The following is a 21,167-nucleotide window of genomic DNA, read 5'->3' on the forward strand; positions in this document are numbered from 1 at the left end:
ATATGGGTCTCAAAAGGTTTAACTACTTATTATTCTCTTACCCATGAGGGGGCATTCTTGGGTTTTGAGATATTAAAACAAAAATATGGACTAGGTGAAGACAATTTTTACAGGTATTTAAAAGTCAGGCATTACTCTGAGCAAAAGATTAAAATTATAATAGAAAACAGTGAATTGGGCTTTCTGGAAACTTTTTCCACGTTAATAAAATCCCATTCTATGACTCATATGATATCCAAAATGTATAAGTCAATCCAGTATGGCAAAGAGACCAATTCTGAATACATTAAGAGAAGGTGGGAGGTGGAGGGCAATGTACTCATCCCTAGTAATAATTGGGCAAAAATGTGTCAACTGCAGTGGACCACAACAGTCTCCAATACATGGCGAGAGTTTGGATGGAAAAACTTAGTAAGATGTTTTATTACACCAATTCAAAAAAGGCACAGAGGAGGTGGCGATTCATGTTGGAGGCTTTGTGGGACCTCTGGGACTAACCATTATCATATCTTCTGGGAATGTAATGTACTAAGGTCATTTTGGTCCTGTATTTGTAATCATATAAATTATGTTTTTGGATCTAAAATCCCCTGTTCATTTCAGTGTATATATCTGGGAGATGTAAACACGCAAAATTGGAAGAAGTTTGATATGAGACTGCTGGCAATTCTATTGATTGCTAGCAAAAAAGCCATTACAAGGAAAGGTTGAACCATCGTCACAGGAGGACTGGATCAATATAGTCAACGAATTCTACATTATGGAAAAACTATCATAGACTTTGAGGATTCAAAGTGACAAGTTCTATGAGCAATGGTCAAAATGGACCGAATATCTTAAACCAATAAGAGCTGACTTTTTGTAAGGTTCTGGAAGTACGAGTGATACATGGATTTAGGGGGGACCTCTAGGCCCGGTGGTGCTGGTGCAGCTGACTTTTCTGTTGACCCAAATTAATTTAACTATATAGGTAAAAATATATATATAAAATAATAATCGATAAATGGATAATAATAATAATAACAACAAGAATAATTATAAAAATATTATTATAATAAATAATTAGTCCAGTAAAGTGGCAAATAAGGATCCTCGGAAGAGTCTGTCAGCTCCGCGTTGCTGAAAAACTGTACTCAAGTGCAGTTGTCTAAATCTGGGGTACACTTGGGTACTTCCAGATCCGGTCCTTTTTGGACCCATGACATACCCATATATGCCATATTTACTCTATTCTTTTTTTTCCCCCTTCCTTTCTGGAACTCTTCCCTTATATGTGGGCTTTTTTTTTTCTCTTGTGTGTGTCTGTGTGTTTGTTTGTTTGTTTGTTTGTTTGTTTGTTTACGCTGCACCAGTGTTACTGAAGATTACAAAAATATATATATATCCCAAAAAAAGGGGGGGGGGGGGGTTAGGCCATCCAGGTCTTTATGTCTTTAAGACATTCCTGCAGTTTAACTAATTGGTCTGTGATACCTGGCTTCATGGATAGATAGAGCTGCGTGTCATCTGCATAGCAGTGAAAATGTATGCTATGTCTTCTAATGATGCTGCCTAAGAGAAGCATGTATAATGTAAACAGAATTGGTCCTAGCACTGAACCCTGTGGAACACCATAATTGACCTTAGTGTGTGAAGAGGACTCTCCATTTACATGTACAAATTGGAGTCTATTAGATAGATATGATACAAACCACTGCAGTGCAGTACCTGTAATACCTACAGCGTGCTCTAATCGTGCTAATAGAACATTATGGTCAACAGTATCGAACGCTGCACTGAGGTCTAGCAGGACAAGCACAGAGATGAGTCCACTGTCAGAGGCCATAAGAAGATCATTTGTAACCTTCACTAAAGCTGTTTCTGTGCTGTGATGAGCTCTGAAACCTGACTGAAACGCTTCAAATAAGCCATTCCTCTGCAGATGATCTGTTAGCTGTTTGACAACTACTCTTTCAAGGATGTTTGATATGAAAGGAAGGTTGGAGATTGGCCTATAATTAGCTAAGACAACTGGGTCTAGAGATGGCTTTTTAAGTAAAGGTTTAACTACAGCCACCTTGAAGGCCTGTGGTACATAGCCGATTATTAGAGATAGGTTGATCATATTTAAGATTGAAGCATTAATTAATGGCAGGACTTCTTTGAGCAATTTTGTAGGAATGGGGTCTAAAAGACACGTTGATGGTTTGGAGGAAGTAATTATTGAAGTTAACTCAGAAAGATCGATTGGAGAAAAAGAGTCTAAATGAGTATCAGTGGTACTAAAAGTAGCTGTAGATAATGTTACATCTGTGGGATGATTATTGGTAATTTTTTCTCTAACGATTAAAATTTTAATTGTGAAGAAGTTCATGAAGTCATTACTAATTAATGTTAAAGGAATGGTTGGTTCAACAGTGCTCTGACTTTTTGTCAGCCTGGCTACAGTGCTGAAGTGAAACTAGGGTTGTACATATTTTCTTCAATCAGTGACGAATAGTAAGATGTTCTGGCTTTGCGGAGGGCTTTCTTATAAAGCAACAAACTATTTCTCCAGGCTAAATGATCATCTTCTACATTTGTGACACGCCATTTCCTCTCCAGCTTACGAGTTATCTGCTTTAGGCTACGTGTTTGAGAATTATACCACGGAGTCAGGTACTTCGGATTTGAGGCCTTAGTTTTCACCGGAGCTACAGTATCCAGAGTCGTACGTAGTGAGGAGGTAAAATTATTAACAAGATAATCAACCTCTGTTGGAGTAGTGTTCAGGTAGCTGCTCGGCTCTATGTTGGTACAGGGCATTGAAGATGATAACAGTGGGTGGATTATATTCTTAAACTCAGTTACAGCGTCTTTTCAGAAAGACATCTACTGTGATAAAGTCTACTCTCCACTGCTGTGTAATCAATTATTGTAAATGTTATCAGGAAATGATCAGACAGCAGAGGGTTTTCAGGAAACACTGTTAAATGTTCAGTTTCTATGCCATATGTTAAAACAAGATCTAGAGTGTGATTAAAGTGGTGGGTGGGTTCTTTTACATTTTGAGAGAAGCCAACTGAGTCTAATAACAGATTAAATGCCATGTTGAGGCTGTCATTTTTAGCATCTACATGGATGTTAAAATCACCCACAATAATTATTTTATCTGAGCTGAGCACTAAATCAGATAAAAAGTCTGAGAAACCAGACAGAAACTCTGTGTAAGGCCCAGGTGGACGATAGATGGTAACAAGTAAGACTGGTTTCTGAGTTTTACAGCTGGGGTGGACGAGGCTAAGCATCAGGCTTTCAAATGAATTGAAAATCCGTCTTGGTCTTTGGTTGATTAATAGGCTGGTGTGAAAAATTGCTGCCACACCGCCCCCTCGGCCTGTGCTTCGAGGTTTCTGGTAGTTAGAATGACTCGGGGGTGTTGATTCATTTGAACTAACATAATCATCCTGCTGCAACCAGGTTTCTGTAAGGCAGAGTAAATCGATTTGTTGATCAATTATTAAGTCATGTACTAACAGAGACTTGGAGGAGAGAGACCTAATATTTAATAATCCACATTTCACTGTTTTACTCTTTGGTTCAGATGTGGATACTGTATTGTTCTTTCTTTGTGATTTTTTGTGTTTAAGTTGTTTGTTGCTGGTTTTTAGTTTGTTTTTTGTCTGTTTGGGAGCTGACACAGTCTCAATGGAGATGGGTTTTTGGGGGGGTAGCAGGAGGAGAGAAGCTGCAGAGAGGCGTGTAAGACTGCAACTCTGCTTCCTGGTCCCAACTCTGGATAGTCATATTTTGGGGGGTTTAATGAATTCGTCCATTTTCCTAGAAATGAGAGCTGCTCCATCCAAAGTGGGATGGATGCCGTCTCTCCTAACAAGACCAGGTTTCCTCCAGAAGGTTTGCCAATTAACTATGAAGCCCACATCATTTTTTGGACACCACTCAGACAGCCAGCAATTTAAGGAGAACATGTGGCTAAACATGTCACTCCTGGTCTGATTGGGGAGGGGACCAGAGAAAACTACAGAGTCCCACATTGTTTTGGCAAAGTTACACACCGATTCAATATTGATTTTAGTGACCTCCGATTGGCGTAACCGGCTGTCATTACTACCGACGTGAATTATGATCTTACTGTATTTACGTTTACCCTTAGCCAGCAGTTTTAAATTTCCTTCAATGTCGCCTGCTCTGGCCCCTGGAAGACAATTGACTATGGCTGCCGGTGTCTCTAGCTTTACATGTCTGAGAACAGAATCACCAATTACCAGAGTTTGACCCCCGGCGGGTGTGTTGCCGAGTGGGGAAAAACGGTTAGACACATGAACAGGTTGGTGGTGTACCTGGGGCTTCTTTTTAAGACTATGCTTCCTCCTCACCGTCACCCAGCCGCCCTCTTTCCCCAGCTGCTTGGGGTCTGCCGGGGAACAGCTAGCAGGGCCTACGCTATCTTTGGCTGCACCAGCTACAGGGGCCTGGCTAGCTACGGGTGAATGAAGGGTGCGAGGCCGAGTCTCCAATTCAGTAATCCTGGCCTCCAGAGCTGCAAATATGCTACATTTGTTACAAGTATAAATACTGCTGAAGGAGGCCGAGGAGTAACTAAATATCTGACAAAATGAGCAGGAAAGTGCAGGAGGGACAGGTGAAGAGGCCATGCTGCTAGCGAGTTGGCTATGAGCTAAGCTAAGCTGGCGAAACAGTAGAGACACAGTGAGTGAATACTTTGGCTATAAATTAGGTGGTGAGTACACAGAAAGTGTGCTTCGGATGAAGAACGTAAAGATTATACTATGAAAAAAGAAGGTATCTAAAAGTTTTTAATTAAACTGCTAAGTAGATAAGCTACTGAAAAACACCACTGTGTTTGAGCAGGAACAGGAAGTGATACTCTACCACAGAGAGAGTGAACACCAAGTGACAGCACCAAGTGAGCTTGATCACTTGCTTTTAAAACATGGAATTGAAATGCAAATAAATGATATGGCAAGCCACATAAGCTTCCTGATTGGTTGGAAATACAGAGGGTGGTAGCTACATATTTCTATGACTCTGTTTGAAATCTGCTGTTCTTGTGCTTGTTCCTTAAACCAGATTATTAAAAATGAATAAACTGAGAACATTAAAGCAGATTTTCTCTGTACATTTCTTATTCAACAATGACAGAAATAATGACATTCCTTAATAAACAGCAAAACAAGTGAGGGTGTTATAGTCCATCAATAGGTGAATAATTATTTATACAATGAAATGGTCATGCACTGTAGCAAAATTTTAATTTCCATTTGTATTTATTTGCAAATCTTCTTAGTCCTTTTGTTTTTTTCCATTCTGTTCCTCCGGAAACTGGGTAAAGAGATTAACGTCCCTGGGTCTACTATGATCCTTGTTGAACATATCCTGGATATCTTTCCATCTGAAAATCTATCTAGACATGTAGATTCACTTACCCTAACATCAGTAATTAGGATAATCGCCAGGTTTGTCTAATCTGTGGCTGCAGATTAGAACCAATTTATGACAGAATTCATTCTGTGGTTTTAGTAAGGTAGAGCAATTCCTGCAGCAGAGAATCTATAATACAACTGAAACATACTGTAAATAACAGAATCAGTCAAAACGTGTGACTCTCAGCCAATGTTGGATTTATTTTACCTTGATCTGTGACAAACTGCTGATTTCAATTTCTCCTTTATCAGGCAGTAAGCTTTAATGTTTGAATGAAAGCAGTTTAAAGATTCACAGCTCTAGTGTTCAACTATAACCTTAGAAATAAACAGCAGGACTAACAACACACACAGCAGTCATTTTCACTACTCAAACTGCATTTCTCATTGAACGTATTGATACTAAACTGATACTTTGATTTATCCTTGATTTAGAATACGAATCCTTTGCTATTAGCAAATAAGGGAAAGCTCAAAAACAGCTCTGTTTTAGTACTCTGATCATTTCTAAACACATAAAGCTAAATATTCAGACCTCTTTAGATGTGATAACAGGGGGCGGCGGGGGGATTTTAGTCTCTCTCTACCATCACATGACAATAGAAACCTCTGCTGGGCCAGGAAGAAGGTTTAGCTGAAAACTCTGAGTTTGTTAACCCTTAGTTGAGGGAAACTGGTCTTCATTAGTTCCAGAAAGAGTGTTTAATTCAACTCTGATCTGCAGAAGTTTATGGTTTTACAAAACTCAAATCCCAGTCATCTGTTAATTTATAACCACTTTTACAGTCATTCAGTTGTCAATATATTAGGACTGAGACGGTGATTACATCAGGGATTTATAATCCGCTCAAAATAAAATCTGCATTGTCTCCCTCTTTCTGACAGTTGCATTAATGTCCACAGTGTCAGACTGTCAGTTTCTTAACATTTATTGTATGTTACACACTGATCAATCACTGATCACTTTTCCTGTTATAAGAGGTCACACTGTTGTGGAAATCTGTTAAAGTTGGATTCAGTAATTAAATGATGTGATATAACATCTAAAACATTCAAAGTCTGTACATTAAGATATTTTTCATTGAAAATCACCTTAATCAGTCGCAGTGGGTCAACCCTGTCACGACACCTGGCCTGAAACACTGCTGGGGCATTTGTTACTCCAAATGGCATGATCAAATATTCAAAATGGCTGAGGTGAGTATTGAAAACTGTCTTCTCTTATTCTTACCAAATGGTATATGTTACACAGGTCAAGCTTACTAAAGATGGTGGCCCCCTGTAAAAGTTCAAAAACTGATGTAAGCAAGGGCATTTGTTTTTTCACATTGATTGAGTTGAGACCCCAGAAATGAACACATTGACTCAAATATTTACCCTTTGGGAACCCAAACCCCGAGAGGACCAGGGTCAAATTATGCTAGCAACTAATGCTTCATTAATGTATTTCTCCATTCATTTATGTTCAAGGAGCAAGGGAGCACAAGGGAGCAGATCTATTGCACAATCACAAGGTCTATGTGGAGGCAAAGATAGACAGCAAGGTCTTTCCTAAAAACTTCAGCCAAATCGTGATATACCAGGAGCACAAATATAATGTCCAGGAACATGTTCAGGGAAATCTATATACAAACAAATGGAAGAATTACCACCAATAAGTCGCTACACTCAAGCACAAGAGATCTACTAACGTTGGTCAATACTACCGTCCAGCCAAGAGACATACAGAGCCAGCTGTGGCGGCCTACACTAACGGAGGTTAGCTGAAGATCTGGCAAAGAGTAGTTGTGAGTGCTGGTCTTAAGTACTGGTGGCTTAATTGCCAACAGTTGTAGACTACACGCTGGAATGCGGCAACTCCACCCAGAGGGGGAACCACTGGCTCTATGGAAAAAAAATACTCACATGGACCATGACAGTACCCCCCCCTGTGGCTCAGGTGGTAGAGCAGATCAGCTACTTGGAAGGTTGGTGGTTTGATTCCTGGCTTCCCCAGTCTACATGCCAAATATCCTTGGGCAAGATATTAACCCCAAATTGCCCTCCGATGCGTTCATCGGAGTCTGACTGTGTGTGAATGTTTATTAGTTGTTTAGAAGTGCTTGTATAAGTGGGTGTGAATGGGTGAATGAGGCATGTTGTATAGAGCATGTATACCTGGAGTACTCAAACTCTCCCGGAGTTTGAGTACTCCGGGAGAGTAGAAAAGCGCTATATAAGAATCAGTCCATTTACCATTAACCTCAAGGGATGCCTCCTGGCAGTCGATCAGCCTCCAACCTGCGACATGACCTGAAAAAATCAGTGATCAAGGAAGGGTCAAGTATTAGTGATCGAGACACCCATGAATGTTCTTCCAGCCCGTACCTCTCCCAGTCCACCAAGAACTGCTGCTGTACATCCAGGTTACGCCAGACCGTGAAGGCCGAGTGTCCGTCAATGAGCCAGACTGGAGGTGGGGAGTCGGACGAAGGGGACTAGCACGGCACTGGTTTCATCTGGGAACGTGGAACAAAGGATGGATCCACAAAGTAGGAGAAAGAGAGAACTTGAGAGCTGTCGGACTGATGATTTTGTCCACCTTAAAAGGGCTGATATAGCGTGGCAACAGGTTGCGGGAGGTTGCACGAAGTGGGATGTCCAGTCGGTTAGCTGGAACTTTACCAAGGTCCGGTTCCATGTCACCACTCTGATTTTACAGCTGGCCAGAAGTATAGGTGGTAACTCTGTGTGCTCTTCATCAGAGTCTGCCGGAAGAGAGCATCAGGTTTATCATTCTTGGACCCTAGAGGATAAGAAATGGAGAAGTTAAAGCAGGAAAAAATCAAAGACCGCCGAGCCTGACGGGTATTTAACCTCTTGGCGTTTTGCAGGTAAGTTAAGTTTTTATGATCAGTTCAAAATATAAATGGTTGTTCGGTGCCTTCTAACAAATGCCGCCACTCCTCCAAGGCGAGCTTAACCGCAAGCAGTTCCCAGTCCCCACATCATAATTCCTCTCCGCCAGTGATAGACGACGGGAGAGGAAGGCACAGGGTTGCAGCTTGGAGGAGGGAAGACAGCGCTGCGACAGGACTGCCCCCACCCCAACATCGGAGGCATCCACCTCAACAATGAAAGTCTTACTGGGTCAGTCTGAATCAGGATGGGTACAGTTGCAAACAGGTGTTTGCAGTGAACGAAAGGGGAGCTTTTGTTCACTGCAGAGGGCTCCTCGGGACTGGGGGTGCATGCGGAGGTCAAACAGTTTGAATGGCAAAACAAACTCCAACTGATTATCTTTTGTCCCTTCCAATCTAGGTGACAGACAGTGCCTCCTTCAGTGTTTGAAAAGCTGCTGCCTGCTCCACATCGCAGATCCAACAATTTTTCTTTGACAGGAGGTTGTGGAGTGGCTTATCTTTCTCTGCCAGCTTGGGAAGGAATTTTCCTAGTTGGATGACCATCCCTAAAAAACTCCTTAACTCTTCTACAATTGTATTTGTATTTGTATGCTCCTACATCTTTGTGATCACCTCTGTCTTTCTTGGGTCAGGGCGAATGCTTGCAGCCGAGATTATGCGACCCAAAAAGACCATATATTTCTTAATATATTCTTATGTATTTTCTATATTGTGTATTTTGTTGTACAGTTATTTTATTTTAACTTTAATTTTTATATTTTATTTTATTCTTTCCTAGTTAAATTTACCCTTCATTTTATTTTTCATATTTATTTCCTGTATTGTGTATTTTGTTGTACAGTTATTTTATTTTTAACTTTAATTTTTATATTTTACTTTATTCTTTCCTAGTTAAATTTACCCTTCATTTTAATTTTCATATCTATTTCCTATCCTATTCATAGTCTTTTATTTTAGGTCACGAGCAGTTGTCTAAGCATTTCACTGCATATCGTACTGTGTATGACTGTGTATGTGACAAATAAAATATGAATTTGAATTTGAATTTGACCACCTGATTTTTGGAGAGTTCACACTTATCCACATTCAGGGCTATGCCTGCATTTTTCAGTCTTTGGAGCACAACATGGAGTTAGATGTCATGCTCCACCTGGTACGTCCCCACAACAACAAATCATCAATGTGGCAGACAACACTTTCCAGTCCAGTGCTGGCAGTGACCTTTTTTTCCACAAGAACAACACTTTGCATTGAGGGCTGGACACTCAAGCTTAGGGTGACCTGAGTTGCCACATTTGTAGCACAGTGTACCACTTTGATTTTTGCTCTAACAACTGTGTGGCTTCCCTCTTTTATGTGTGGTCTTGTAGAATTTGGGCTTCTCTTTTTGCTCTCTTTTGTTCATCAATCTACTTTTTTCCACTGGCATCAATCACCAATGTGTTTTGCTGCTTTTTGATCTCTGAATGTTTTTCTATCGTAATGGATTTTTCTAGATCCATGCGTTCTGAAAGCTGGGTATCTACTAATCCTATCACTGATAAGCTCATCGTGCCAAGTCTCATAATTGCACTGATCTGCTAAGGCATACAGAGCAGTAACAAATGCATCTGCAGTTTCATTAGCTTCTTGTTTGCGTAAACTAGATCATGCACATCCTTCTTCGCTGCCCTGGTCATCTCCCCTTTTCTTTTTCCTACTTTTTGCGGCCTCTCACCCTTCTTATGGGGCAGACTGGAACTCGCCATTACAGATGGCTGACACCATGGTAAATTGCCTGTATTTGTATAGCACTTTACTTAGTCCCTATGGACCCCAAAGCGCTTTACACTACATTCAGTCATCCACCCATTCACACACACATTCACACACTGGTGATGGCAAGCTACATTGTAGGCACAGCCGCCCTGGGGCGCACTGACAGAGGCGAGGCTGCCGGACACTGGCGCCACCAGTAGGCAACGGGTGAAGTGTCTTGCCCAAAGACACAATGACCGAGACTGTCGGAGCTCGAACCGGCAACCTTCCAATTAAAAGATGAACTGCCAACTCTTGAGCCACGATCGCCCCCATGGCCAAAATAAAAAGGTATGTTAAGGCCACCATGTTGCGTTTCCTACCAGGAAACAGGCTTGAGACTCAATCCACTCATATTGCTTTTTTTATTCCTCTTTTAGCTGCAATGTAAACAAAAACACACCATCTCTCACCATGCCCCTCGCTCCCGCACTTTCCCTCCTATTGGATATTATTGTCTGGCGCCTTCACCTGCAGTCTAACACATTACTTTCCATTTTCTTACGATAACACCACATACTCCACCTCCCTTCTTTTAATGAGAAAAGGCCACTGCCTTTTCTCACAAAAAAAGCAACATTTTACAACTTCAACCTAAAGCGCTCTATCTATGCAAGATAGCACGGGGTGCAGCAGCATCAGGATTAAAGTCTTGGACAAAAACTTTTCAGTATGGATGGGAAATCGTCAAAAGAGTTCATGGTTAGCCTTTGATACTGCATGAGCCGACTTAAGGGTGCGGTCACGCATCAGTTGTATACAGGTTATCCTTAAACTGTCAGATTTACTGTCTCCAACTCACCCGTGAAAACATAGGGTGTTGGTAATGGCCACTCCGAGAGCTCTGACACTCGAGGGGTGTAAATGCACACGCAGCAGAGACATTGGAAGCTAAGGGGGTGGTGGGTTAGTGGAGACAGATGGAGGCCTTAACATGCCTTTTTATTTCGGCCATGGGTTGGGTCATGGCTGAGCTCGCTGGTCACATGGCAGAGCATCTGCTCATGTCAGCTGAGTTGCACTTCCTGAGCGGCGAGTGCAGGTTGTCCTGGGTCTGAATCCACTGAGTCCATTTCTGGCTGGAACATTCTGTCACGAATACCGGGCTGAGAGGACTCTGAGAGTAGGACTCTGGGAGGTCAAGCCAAGTGATATATATATACACAGTAGTTGCAGGGCTCCAATGAGAAGGGGTCCAAATATCCAAAAACACTTACTCAGCTCAGGCAGGTTCACAAAATAGTCCAGGGAGGGGAATCCAGGGAAGATCTGTACAAAGCGAGAAACTGTCATGAACTCTGTGTGGCAGGCAGGATTGGACCGAAACGCAGACTCTTAGTCAGGACTTTAACACAAAATACAGCTTTATTTCTGAAACAAGTCAATACAGGGAGAAGAAACAAGGTCTATATTTTTAAACGAAGGAGCCAGGGCTTTACTAATTGCAAAGTTCAATGTTCCAGCAAAGAATGCCAGACAGGCTCTACCTCAAGTAGTGGGTACAGATGAGATCATTGCAGGCAGGTGCGTTGATTACCCCAGGTTTTTAACTTCAGAGGTGGAAACCCAGAATGGGTCCTGCTCATGGACATTAACAGCAAGCAAACAAAAATAAACACTGGTGAAGTCAGTCAGGGAGGGCCGAGGGGCCGCAACAAACCCGGAACTGGATTCTCCTGAAGAAATCGTAGGCTCTGGAACGGAGCAGCAAATCGTGTCCGAGTGCACTTGCATGGCTTTATTCAGACTAGATCAGGTCTGCCTCCAGTTTAGCACTAGCCAGGGCAGCTTATTTTGTCCTGTAACCATCTATAGCAGGGGTGAGCAATCTCAGTCCACGAGGGCCGGTGTCCCTGCAGGTTTTAGATGTGTCCTCGAACCAACACAGCTGATTTAAATGGCTAAATTAGCTCCTCAACATGTCCTGAAGTTCTCCAGAGGCCTGGTAACGAACTAATCATGTGATTCAGGTGTGTTGACCCAAGGTGAGATCTAAAACCTGCAGGGACACCGGCCCTCATGGACTGAGATTGCCCACCTCTGATCTATAGCCTAGATTTAAAATGATCCTTCCAAAACTAAATCTGAAAAATCTAATATCTAGCTGATCACCATATAGACGGCCTATATCATTTGTAATATGTTTGCCTTTTATAATAAAATTTTACATTCATTAAAATATTTTTTAAACTGCCAAGCAGTTTTAGTTAAGTGTGAGACAGTCGATGTCAGGAAGCTGTCACCTATCAGTGAAGGTTGATATTAGATCAAATAATACACTAAGAACATTAAAGCAACGTTTTCTGTCTTTAAGCATTTTTGTCTAATAAATAATATTATTATTGGAATTATTGAAGAAAAGAATTTTTTTGATGAATAAAAAATGGTCTCCCTCTCACAATCCTGGGTCGTATGACCCAGCGCTTTGTGTTTTCTTGTATTTTGATATTCATTGTTTATAGTTAGAAACCTTGGATCTAATGCCGAAAGGACTTAGTTGTAGTTATCAATCCTTGTTTCCTTGTTTAGTAGGTCTCCTTTGTCATCTTCCCATGTGTTAAAGTTCCCCTTGCTATTTATTGTGTCTTATCTGTCATGTTTCTGCTCTGCCTGGTTAATGTTGTCTTGTCTGCGTCTTGTCCTGTTTTACTGGTTATTTTGAAAGTCCAATTTCCATGTCTTTGTGTTTTAGTTTACATTTCCTGTGCATCATTATGTCTGTTTCCTCATGTGTCTCCACCTCCCCTGATCACCTCATGTGTGTATTTAAGTCCTTTGTCTCTTACCGTTCATTGTCAAGACGTCTGCCAATTTCCCTCATGTCATCTAGTCACAGTTCCAGTCACAGTCTGAGTCATAGTCATAGTTTTACCTTTTGTTATCATAGTCAGTCATAGTTTTTCATAGTTATTCTTGGTGTTTCATAGTTTCATGTTTTCAGCCGAAATAAAGGCTTGCCTTCCGTTTGCAAACCAGCTCCTTCCTCCAGTGTCTGCTTTTGGGTCCACTCTAAGAAACACACTGGCGCCCCACACCATGACATTCCCTAAAGCTTTATTTTGGACTTACCTATTTATTTTGTGTTTTTGTGCAGAGAATTTGTTGCAGCTCAAAATAAAAAGCCTCGCCATTTATTTTTAAAGTCTGCCCCTCTGCATTTGTGCATTTTGGGTTAATTTCAACACACTCCAAAATACGACAATCTATCGATCCTGGCCCTATTCTAGCAAGTGTGTTCAACAAACTGAGTTTAAAAATAAACTGAGTTGATCAACTTTGGGATTAGTTACCTGTTCCAGAACAACTGATCAGAGTTAGTTTAATCAACTCTGAGTTAAGCATGTGTGTGAGTAGAGAAAGAAATCATCAATGGAGTTGCGATACTGGGATTTACCATGACAACAGGAAAGTAAAGAGCAGCGCTTCATTTTAATGTAGTGGACCAAGGAATATGAACACGTGTCAGCATTCCATTATGTTACAACTATCTCGAAAAGTAGGAGGAGAGAAAAGAGTCATTTTAATTAGCTAGGCCGATTCTCATCATCACAGACAGAATAACGTTTGATATAAAACACCCAGACAGCAGACCCCAGGGTGGATCTACCCTCAACTTGGTTTTTATACAAATTGTTTTCGCTACAGTACATGACCATTTTATTGTTTGAGTAATTATTCAGTAAAAATTTTATCTACTAATGGAATGTAACACCCTCACTTGTTTTCATTCTTTAATGCAGAATGTCACTATTTCTGTCGTAGCTGGATAAGAAATATAAAGAGAAACTCTGCTTTATTGTTCCCAGTTGAATCATTTCTAAACTGGTCTGATCTCAGGCTCTCTCACAGCCATAGCATAGATGTTTTTTGAGTTACTGTTAATAGTCAGAGTTCAGTAATGGTTTTATCTGTCTGAAAAAATGCAGGGCAGTGTCATAGAAATTATTGTAAAAAAAACAATGAACTGATCATTGTGTGTCTCTCTCCTGGTGTAACTGAAATACTGCAAAAAGTCATAAAATAGCAAACTAATGTCGACCAGCATACCAGTGTGTGTGAAACCATGAACCTCTGCAGATGAATTTGGTGCACTCTAAGCTTTGAAAGCGACTTTATGAACGAGCTAGAAACAATGTAGCCAGTCAGTCTCTGGCCAGAAATGGCTGCTTTATGATGCTTTAATGCTTGAGTAGGGGGTAGTACAAGGGCAGATCTTTCCTGCTTTTTAACATTTGAATTTACGATTTACAACTGTATATTAATTACCTAAAACATACCGTACTTTTAATTTTAACAAAATGTCAAAACATTGTTAGAATTATTGTGAAAATTACGGTGAAATGTTTTTAATATTAACAAGCTCAAGCTGTTTGATGAAACAGTATATGTTAACAGAACATACAAAAAATTACTAATAATAAAAAAATACGTATATTTCTTTAAGTTCTAGAGTCTCACCAAGTATAACACAGCTATTTACAACGAATAAAAATATTTTGTGGTATAGGGAGGTTTAAATCAGGGATTTACCACTGTTCAATCTGTTTGAGTGTGATACCACCTGCTGAAATTAAAATTAATTGATCAAAATGAAATACAAAAAAATAATGAAATAATGTTAATAAATTGGTGTAGTTTGCAAGGTCAAGAGCAGTCAAAGAATGTATTATAAAAGCTGTAACAATCAGTTTCCTTAAAGTCCATGCACGTTTGGACTTTAAGGAAGTGGACTTTAGTTTGGACTAAACGGTCACATATATATGTATATATAAAAATAAAAAAAAACACCCATCTCGCCCCTGCGGGCGGTTTATCCTTCAAGCTCGGGTCCTCTACCAGAGGCCTGGGAGCTTGAGGGTCCTGCGCAGTATCTTAGCTGTTCCCAGGACTGCGCTCTTCTGGACAGAGATCTCCGATGTTGTTCCCGGGATCTGCTGGAGCCACTCGCCTAGCTTGGGAGTCACCGCGCCTAGTGCTCCGATTACCACGGGGACCACCGTTACCTTCACCCTCCACATCCTCTCGAGCTCTTCTCTGAGCCCTTGGTATTTCTCCAGCTTCTCGTGTTCCTTCTTCCTGATATTGCTGTCATTCGGAACCGCTACATCGATCACTACGGCCGTCTTCTTCTGTTTGTCTACCACCACTATGTCCGGTTGGTTAGCCACCACCATTTTGTCCGTCTGCATCTGGAAGTCCCACAGGATCTTAGCTCGGTCATTCTCCACCACCCTTGGGGGCGTCTCCCATTTTGACCTCGGGACTTCCAGGTTATACTCGGCACAGATGTTCCTGTACACTATGCCGGCCACTTGGTTATGGCGTTCCATGTATGCCTTGCCTGCTAGCATCTTGCACCCTGCTGTTATGTGCTGGATTGTCTCTGGGGCATCTTTACACAGCCTGCACCTGGGGTCTTGCCTGGTGTGATAGACCCCAGCCTCTATGGATCTTGTACTCAGAGCTTGTTCTTGTGCTGCCATGATTAGTGCCTCTGTGCTGTCTTTCAGTCCAGCTTTGTCCAGCCACTGGTAGGATTTCTGGATATCAGCCACCTCCTCTATCTGCCCGTGGTACATACCGTGCAGGGGCCTGTCCTTCCATGATGGTTCCTCGCCTTCCTCCTCTTTCTTGGGTTTCTGCTGCCTGAGGTATTCACTGAGCACTCGGTCAGTTGGGGCCATCTTCCCAATGTATTCGTGGATGTTTCTTGTCTCATCCTGGACTGTGGTGCTGACACTCACCAGTCCCCGGCCCCCTTCCTTCCGCTTAGCGTACAGCCTCAGGGTGCTGGACTTGGGGTGAAACCCTCCATGCATGGTAAGGAGCTTTCTTGTCTATATGTCAGTGGCTTCTATCTCCTCCTTTGGCCAGCCTATTACCCCAGCAGGGTACCTGATCACGGGCAGGGCGTAGGTGTTGATAGCCCAGATCTTGTTCTTACCGTTCAGCTGACTCCTCAGGACTTGCCTGACCCTCTGCAGGTACTTGGTGGTTGCAGCTTTCCTAGCTGCCTCTTCATGGTTCCCATTCACCTGCGGGATCCCCAGGTACTTGTAACTGTCCTCTATGTCTGCAATGTTGCCTTCTGGTAGTTCAATCCCTTCAGTTCTGACTACCTTCCCTCATATATACATATATATATAAAACTTAGACGAGGAGGGTACTGTGTTGTCAGAAATAGCTGTCTGACTGTGAGGTTGCAGTACCTCACAGTCAGACAGCTATTTCTGACAACACAGAGGGCACCAATACTCCTTGTAAGCGTGTAGTCCACCAAACCAACGAAGAAGAAGAGCCACTAACTAACTAGCGCCACTTCTAACAGTCCAGACTGACTCCTGCTCAGCAAGGGAGGCCAGCAGCACCCTGTGCCGAACCAACAACCTTCTCTTTCAATGTAAGTATAACATTAGACATGAAACGTATATCAGCTGTAACCATAGTTCGCTTGGTCAGTTTTCTTGTTGCATTGAAACAATGTTCCTTTTTGATTTATTTAGGGTTATGTATTTCATTGCGACCTGCTTCTGCCATTGAGAAGAGATATTTTACTGTCATTTTATCATTACATTAGAATCATATAATAAGCATTGCATTAAAGCATTTATTGAAGCTATTGACATTACATTAACGTTTGTCTTACAGTGATTGTTATAACCTCATGTTAATCTTCTATTTACAGGTGTTGGTATAATCATATAATCTTTCATTACAGGTGTAACCATGATCATCTTTATACATATTGCCGCTTGGTGCTTATTATGGAGTTGTGCTCACGTCAGTAAGGGTTAAAAGCTACAGTCAGCGGGATGTCTGGCTGATCTATTGAGGGAAGTGACGTAGAGCGTAGAAGGCCGCACATGCTTACAAAACACATACATCATGTTATTCATCATTATCCTTTATTCATTTATACTCTTTTTATTAAGCTTTGAGTAGTGGCATTTGATTAGAACATTTATTACATGTATGGTTTCAGTTAGGTTATTGCACACATGCTGAGTTGGCCTCTGTCCTTATAGACAGAGTGAATGCTGAGGTCGAGGCACACACGCACACATACAAGCAGCAGTTAAACTCATGTAGAGGGGAGAGTTCAAACATTTAAATAATAGTTTGCAAGGCCTGTAGCTGTTTGATTATGCTTGCAGGAGAGACTGTTTGTTCCAGGGGATAAGCAGAGTTAGAAGATTACTGGGAAGGATCTGGCCTCGGGAAGAAGATGTTCTTTTAATGTGTTAAAAGTTGTCAACATTGATTGTATTGTACCTACTTTATGCACGAGGGGGCGTTCTAATACCCTGATTTTCATAAAAACTATTGTTGTGTGGTTTTCGGTGAGAGATCTGGTGCTGTCTGCGTACAGTGTCCCATCTCCCACACGTGTGCATTAAAATCATCGTTTGACTTGACCCGGCCGGACCAGTGTTGTTATTTTGGTTTTCCTCCTGTATCCATCCCCAATATTTTGAACCCGTAACACCATCCTGACCATTGTAGAGGAAATTTAAAAAAAATATATGAGTTGGGTCAGTCATATACTCTGAATAAGCTCACTACACTTCTTAAAACTGAAACAACATTATCTGATGAGGGTATTTCCAAGCTTTGTGAGGCGGTCAAGGGATCCAGATATGTGTAACAGGTGAGGAATCAGCTGAGTCTTCATCAGATGTACTGTGTGACATTAGTGATGGTAAGATATTCAAAAGTAGTACTTTTTTTTTTTTTAACCAAAATCCATTATGCTTCAAACTACTGCTATACCAAGATGCCTTTGAAGTTGTTAATCCTTTAGGTTATGGAAATAAATCGATAAAACTGTAGTTAAAGGAACCTTGTTTTGCATGCTGTAGATAATTTGGGCTCACATTGCACTGGTGGCCTCTGCTTTAGTCGTACACAACATTTCTGTAGATACTGTTTAATGACGCAATCTGTTTTTCAGGGTGGTGATCCAAATCAGTGTGGAGCAGAATGCACCATAGAGATGTACAACTCTCCTGTTGAACACCTCAAGACTGAAGGTACACCAGATATAGGAGGACTAAAGTTTGAGTCAGTTTTCAACTGTTTGCCATTTTGATTAGGACACAAGATTTTTATGGCATTTTGTCATATGATGTTGTGCTGTTTCTTAAATTTTTTTTGTGAATTGGAGCATTAAACAGTTTAAATACTCTGACTCTGATACCTCTTCAAAGCCGTGTGAGGTCAGTCCTCAACAAATTCTCAGCAAAAACAAAACTGGAACTTTTTAAGGCTGTTGCCTCTCATAATTGGTGACAGAGTGGAAGATGGAACAGATGATTTTTACCCCACTGCATGCAGACTGCAAATGAATCACGCATGTGCGAAGCCACTGCTGGCATGTGATGCGCAGCAGCAGAAGAGAAGGACCTGTGAGGCTCAGTAACAGAGATTTAATTAGAAAATATAATTTTTTTCCCAGTGCATCATGATAACTTCATTTCAGTTTGTTTCTGTTCATCAACAAATAAAGGAGGTTACATATAAGCTACTTTTTTTATTGCTCAAAACTTGTCTGAACACAGGCTGCACTTGTTGGTCCACTGTGTTACGACTGGGATCGTAATCACATGTAAATTTGAGTGTGCAGGTGCTCCTCCGTGGTTGGTGCATCCAGGGTGGATGGCTCGCACCGATTGGCTGAGGACCGGGAGGCAGCGGATAAGAAGAGACCGCCAGGGACTGCCATGTCATTCATCCTCGGCCCAACCCAACCGGCAGACCGTTCACTGTGTCACTATGGTACTATGTTGGCAAATGTAAGAGCATGTAGGGGTGGACCGCCTTTTTGTTTGATCAGTTTTCTCCTGTTTTTGTTAGGCAGGGAGGAAAGTGATTGTCGTTTGGTTGTTTTGGCCTTAGGTTCACCCTGAAGTTATGATATGCTCCCTTCCTTTGTTTAACTGCACTCATTGTAAATAAATCACTGTCACAAAATATTAAGTGTGTGACGTGCTGCTTGGGGTTGGACGGGGATGGATCACCCTTTATGTTGTGGTCTGGCCGCGCCTAGACGGGCCATAACAACTGTGATGTATGTGGCTGACGAAAACAAATTGCTGTTATTTTTAGGTTGTACAGTCCTGATCAAAAGTTTTAGACCATTTGAAAAATGGCAAAAAATCATCTTTTGCATGGTTGGATCTTAACAAGGTTCCAAGTAGATCTTCAACATGCAACAAGAAGAAATAGGAGAAAGGCAAAACATTTTTTGAGCATGCAATTTATTAAAAACAACGCTTAAACTGAAACAGGCTGTTTTACAGCTGATCAAAAGTTTAGGACAACACCTCCAAAAAAGATGGGTAAACCCCCAAAACAGAAAGTTCCAAACTTGAACTCAGTAATGAATTGGTCCGCTGTTGTTGTTGATCACTTCATGCAAGCATTTCCATGAGGTGAGTGGGAACATTTCTCCAAGTGGTGAAGACGGCCACACAAAGGGTGTCTACTGTCTGGAACTGTTGTCCATTCTCAGTTGGATTTAGATCAGGGAAAGACGCAGGATGGTCCAAAAGAGTGATGTTATTCGCCTGGAAGAAGTCCTTTGTCCTGTGGGCATTGGGTACTGTAGCGTTGTCCTGTTGAAAAACCCAGTCGTTACCACACAGATGAGGGCCCTCAGTCACGAGGAATGCTCTCTGCAACATCTGGACATAGCCAGCAGCCGTTTGACACCCCTGCACCTCCTGAAGCTCCATTGGTCCACTGAAGGAAAAAGCACCCCAGACCATTGTGGCGCCCCCTCGTCTGTAGTGCGAAGAAAACATACTCAGGTGGGATCTGCTTGTCATGCCAGTAACGTTGGAAACCATCAGGACCATCAAGGTTAAATTTTTTTACAGGAGAAAAAAAAAAGGTTATATTTTTTTCTCATCAGAGAATTAGTTTTTGAAGCCCTTCAGTCTCAGATGCCATTTGATGGTTATGGGGGTGCAGTCGGCACCACTAATGGCCTTAATTCGGGTTGAGGATTTTTTAGGTCTTCCACTTCACATTTTTGTTCCATAACCCCCAGGATTATTTAAGAAATGACCGTCTTAACTGCATCCCACCTCAGCAGCGATGGCGCGCTGTGAACGATCCTACTTATGCAGTTCAACAAGCCGACCATGTTCAAAAAGGAAAGTTTTTTTGCTTTTGCCATCAGAACATCCTGACAGTCTGACTACCTGACAGAAAATGACAATGAATCCACAGTTTTGCACAGATTTGGCCTTTTAAAGGAATGTGGTCCTAAACATTTGATCAGCTGTAAAACAGCCTGTCCCAGTTTAAGTTTGTGAAATGTAAGTTAAATGTTTTGTCTCACTCCCATTTCTGCTTGTTGCATGTTGTTGGAACCTTGTTAAGATCCAACCATGCAAAAGATGATTTTTTGCCATTTTTCAAGTGGTCTTAAACTTTTGATTGGGACTGTATTTAATAATCGATTAGTTTCTTCTGAATGGATTAAGAATGCTTTTTTTTCAGCATTGCAATGCATCACAATTGTAAATCATTACACGATTAATTGTGTCAGCTCTGTTAAATGTAAGATTGTATATTTGCTTTTAAAATGGGCAGTTTGCTTTATTGTGCTTTGTATTTGCTTTCAGACTGCAAGGAAAGAACGCTAATCTACACCGAGCATCTGAAGAACAACATGCAAGTCCTCAAACACATTGGATCCAAAGGCTGTTCCAGTTCCTCAGACACCATCAGAGACTGTTTTGAAAGCCCTCTACTAACTCTCGCCTCTCGCCCTATGAACGCTGGGATAGGCTCCAGCGCCGCGACCTGAATAAGGATAAGTGGAAGTAAATGGATGGATGGATGTTAACTGTTTAATTTAATCATTGTCTCTACTGGTTTTTATTAATGTTTCTAGCAAATTATGACAAAAAGTCAAAGAATGTAAGTTTTATGCCAGTTGGCCCTATTATGTTTATTACCTCATTTGTTGGACCTTAATCTTTTTAGGCGACATTCTGGCTGCAACAGCTGCCAATAATTTCGTGTAAATATGAAC

General features: G+C 41.4%; 1 long non-coding RNA gene across 1 annotated transcript; it reads left to right on the forward strand.

Moving 5' to 3' along the window:
* Window positions 1-16,491: 16,491 nt before the first annotated feature.
* On the forward strand, window positions 16,492-20,869 carry LOC120441718. The gene is made up of 3 exons (XR_005614224.1): window positions 16,492-16,523; window positions 18,075-18,153; window positions 20,755-20,869. It is a non-coding gene; the product is annotated as an uncharacterized LOC120441718 (long non-coding RNA).
* The last annotated feature ends 298 nt before the right edge of the window (window positions 20,870-21,167 follow it).

The sequence above is a fragment of the Oreochromis aureus genome, linkage group 9 (genome assembly GCF_013358895.1).
Source record: "Oreochromis aureus strain Israel breed Guangdong linkage group 9, ZZ_aureus, whole genome shotgun sequence".
In the NCBI taxonomy this organism is placed as follows: Eukaryota; Metazoa; Chordata; class Actinopteri; order Cichliformes; family Cichlidae; genus Oreochromis; species Oreochromis aureus.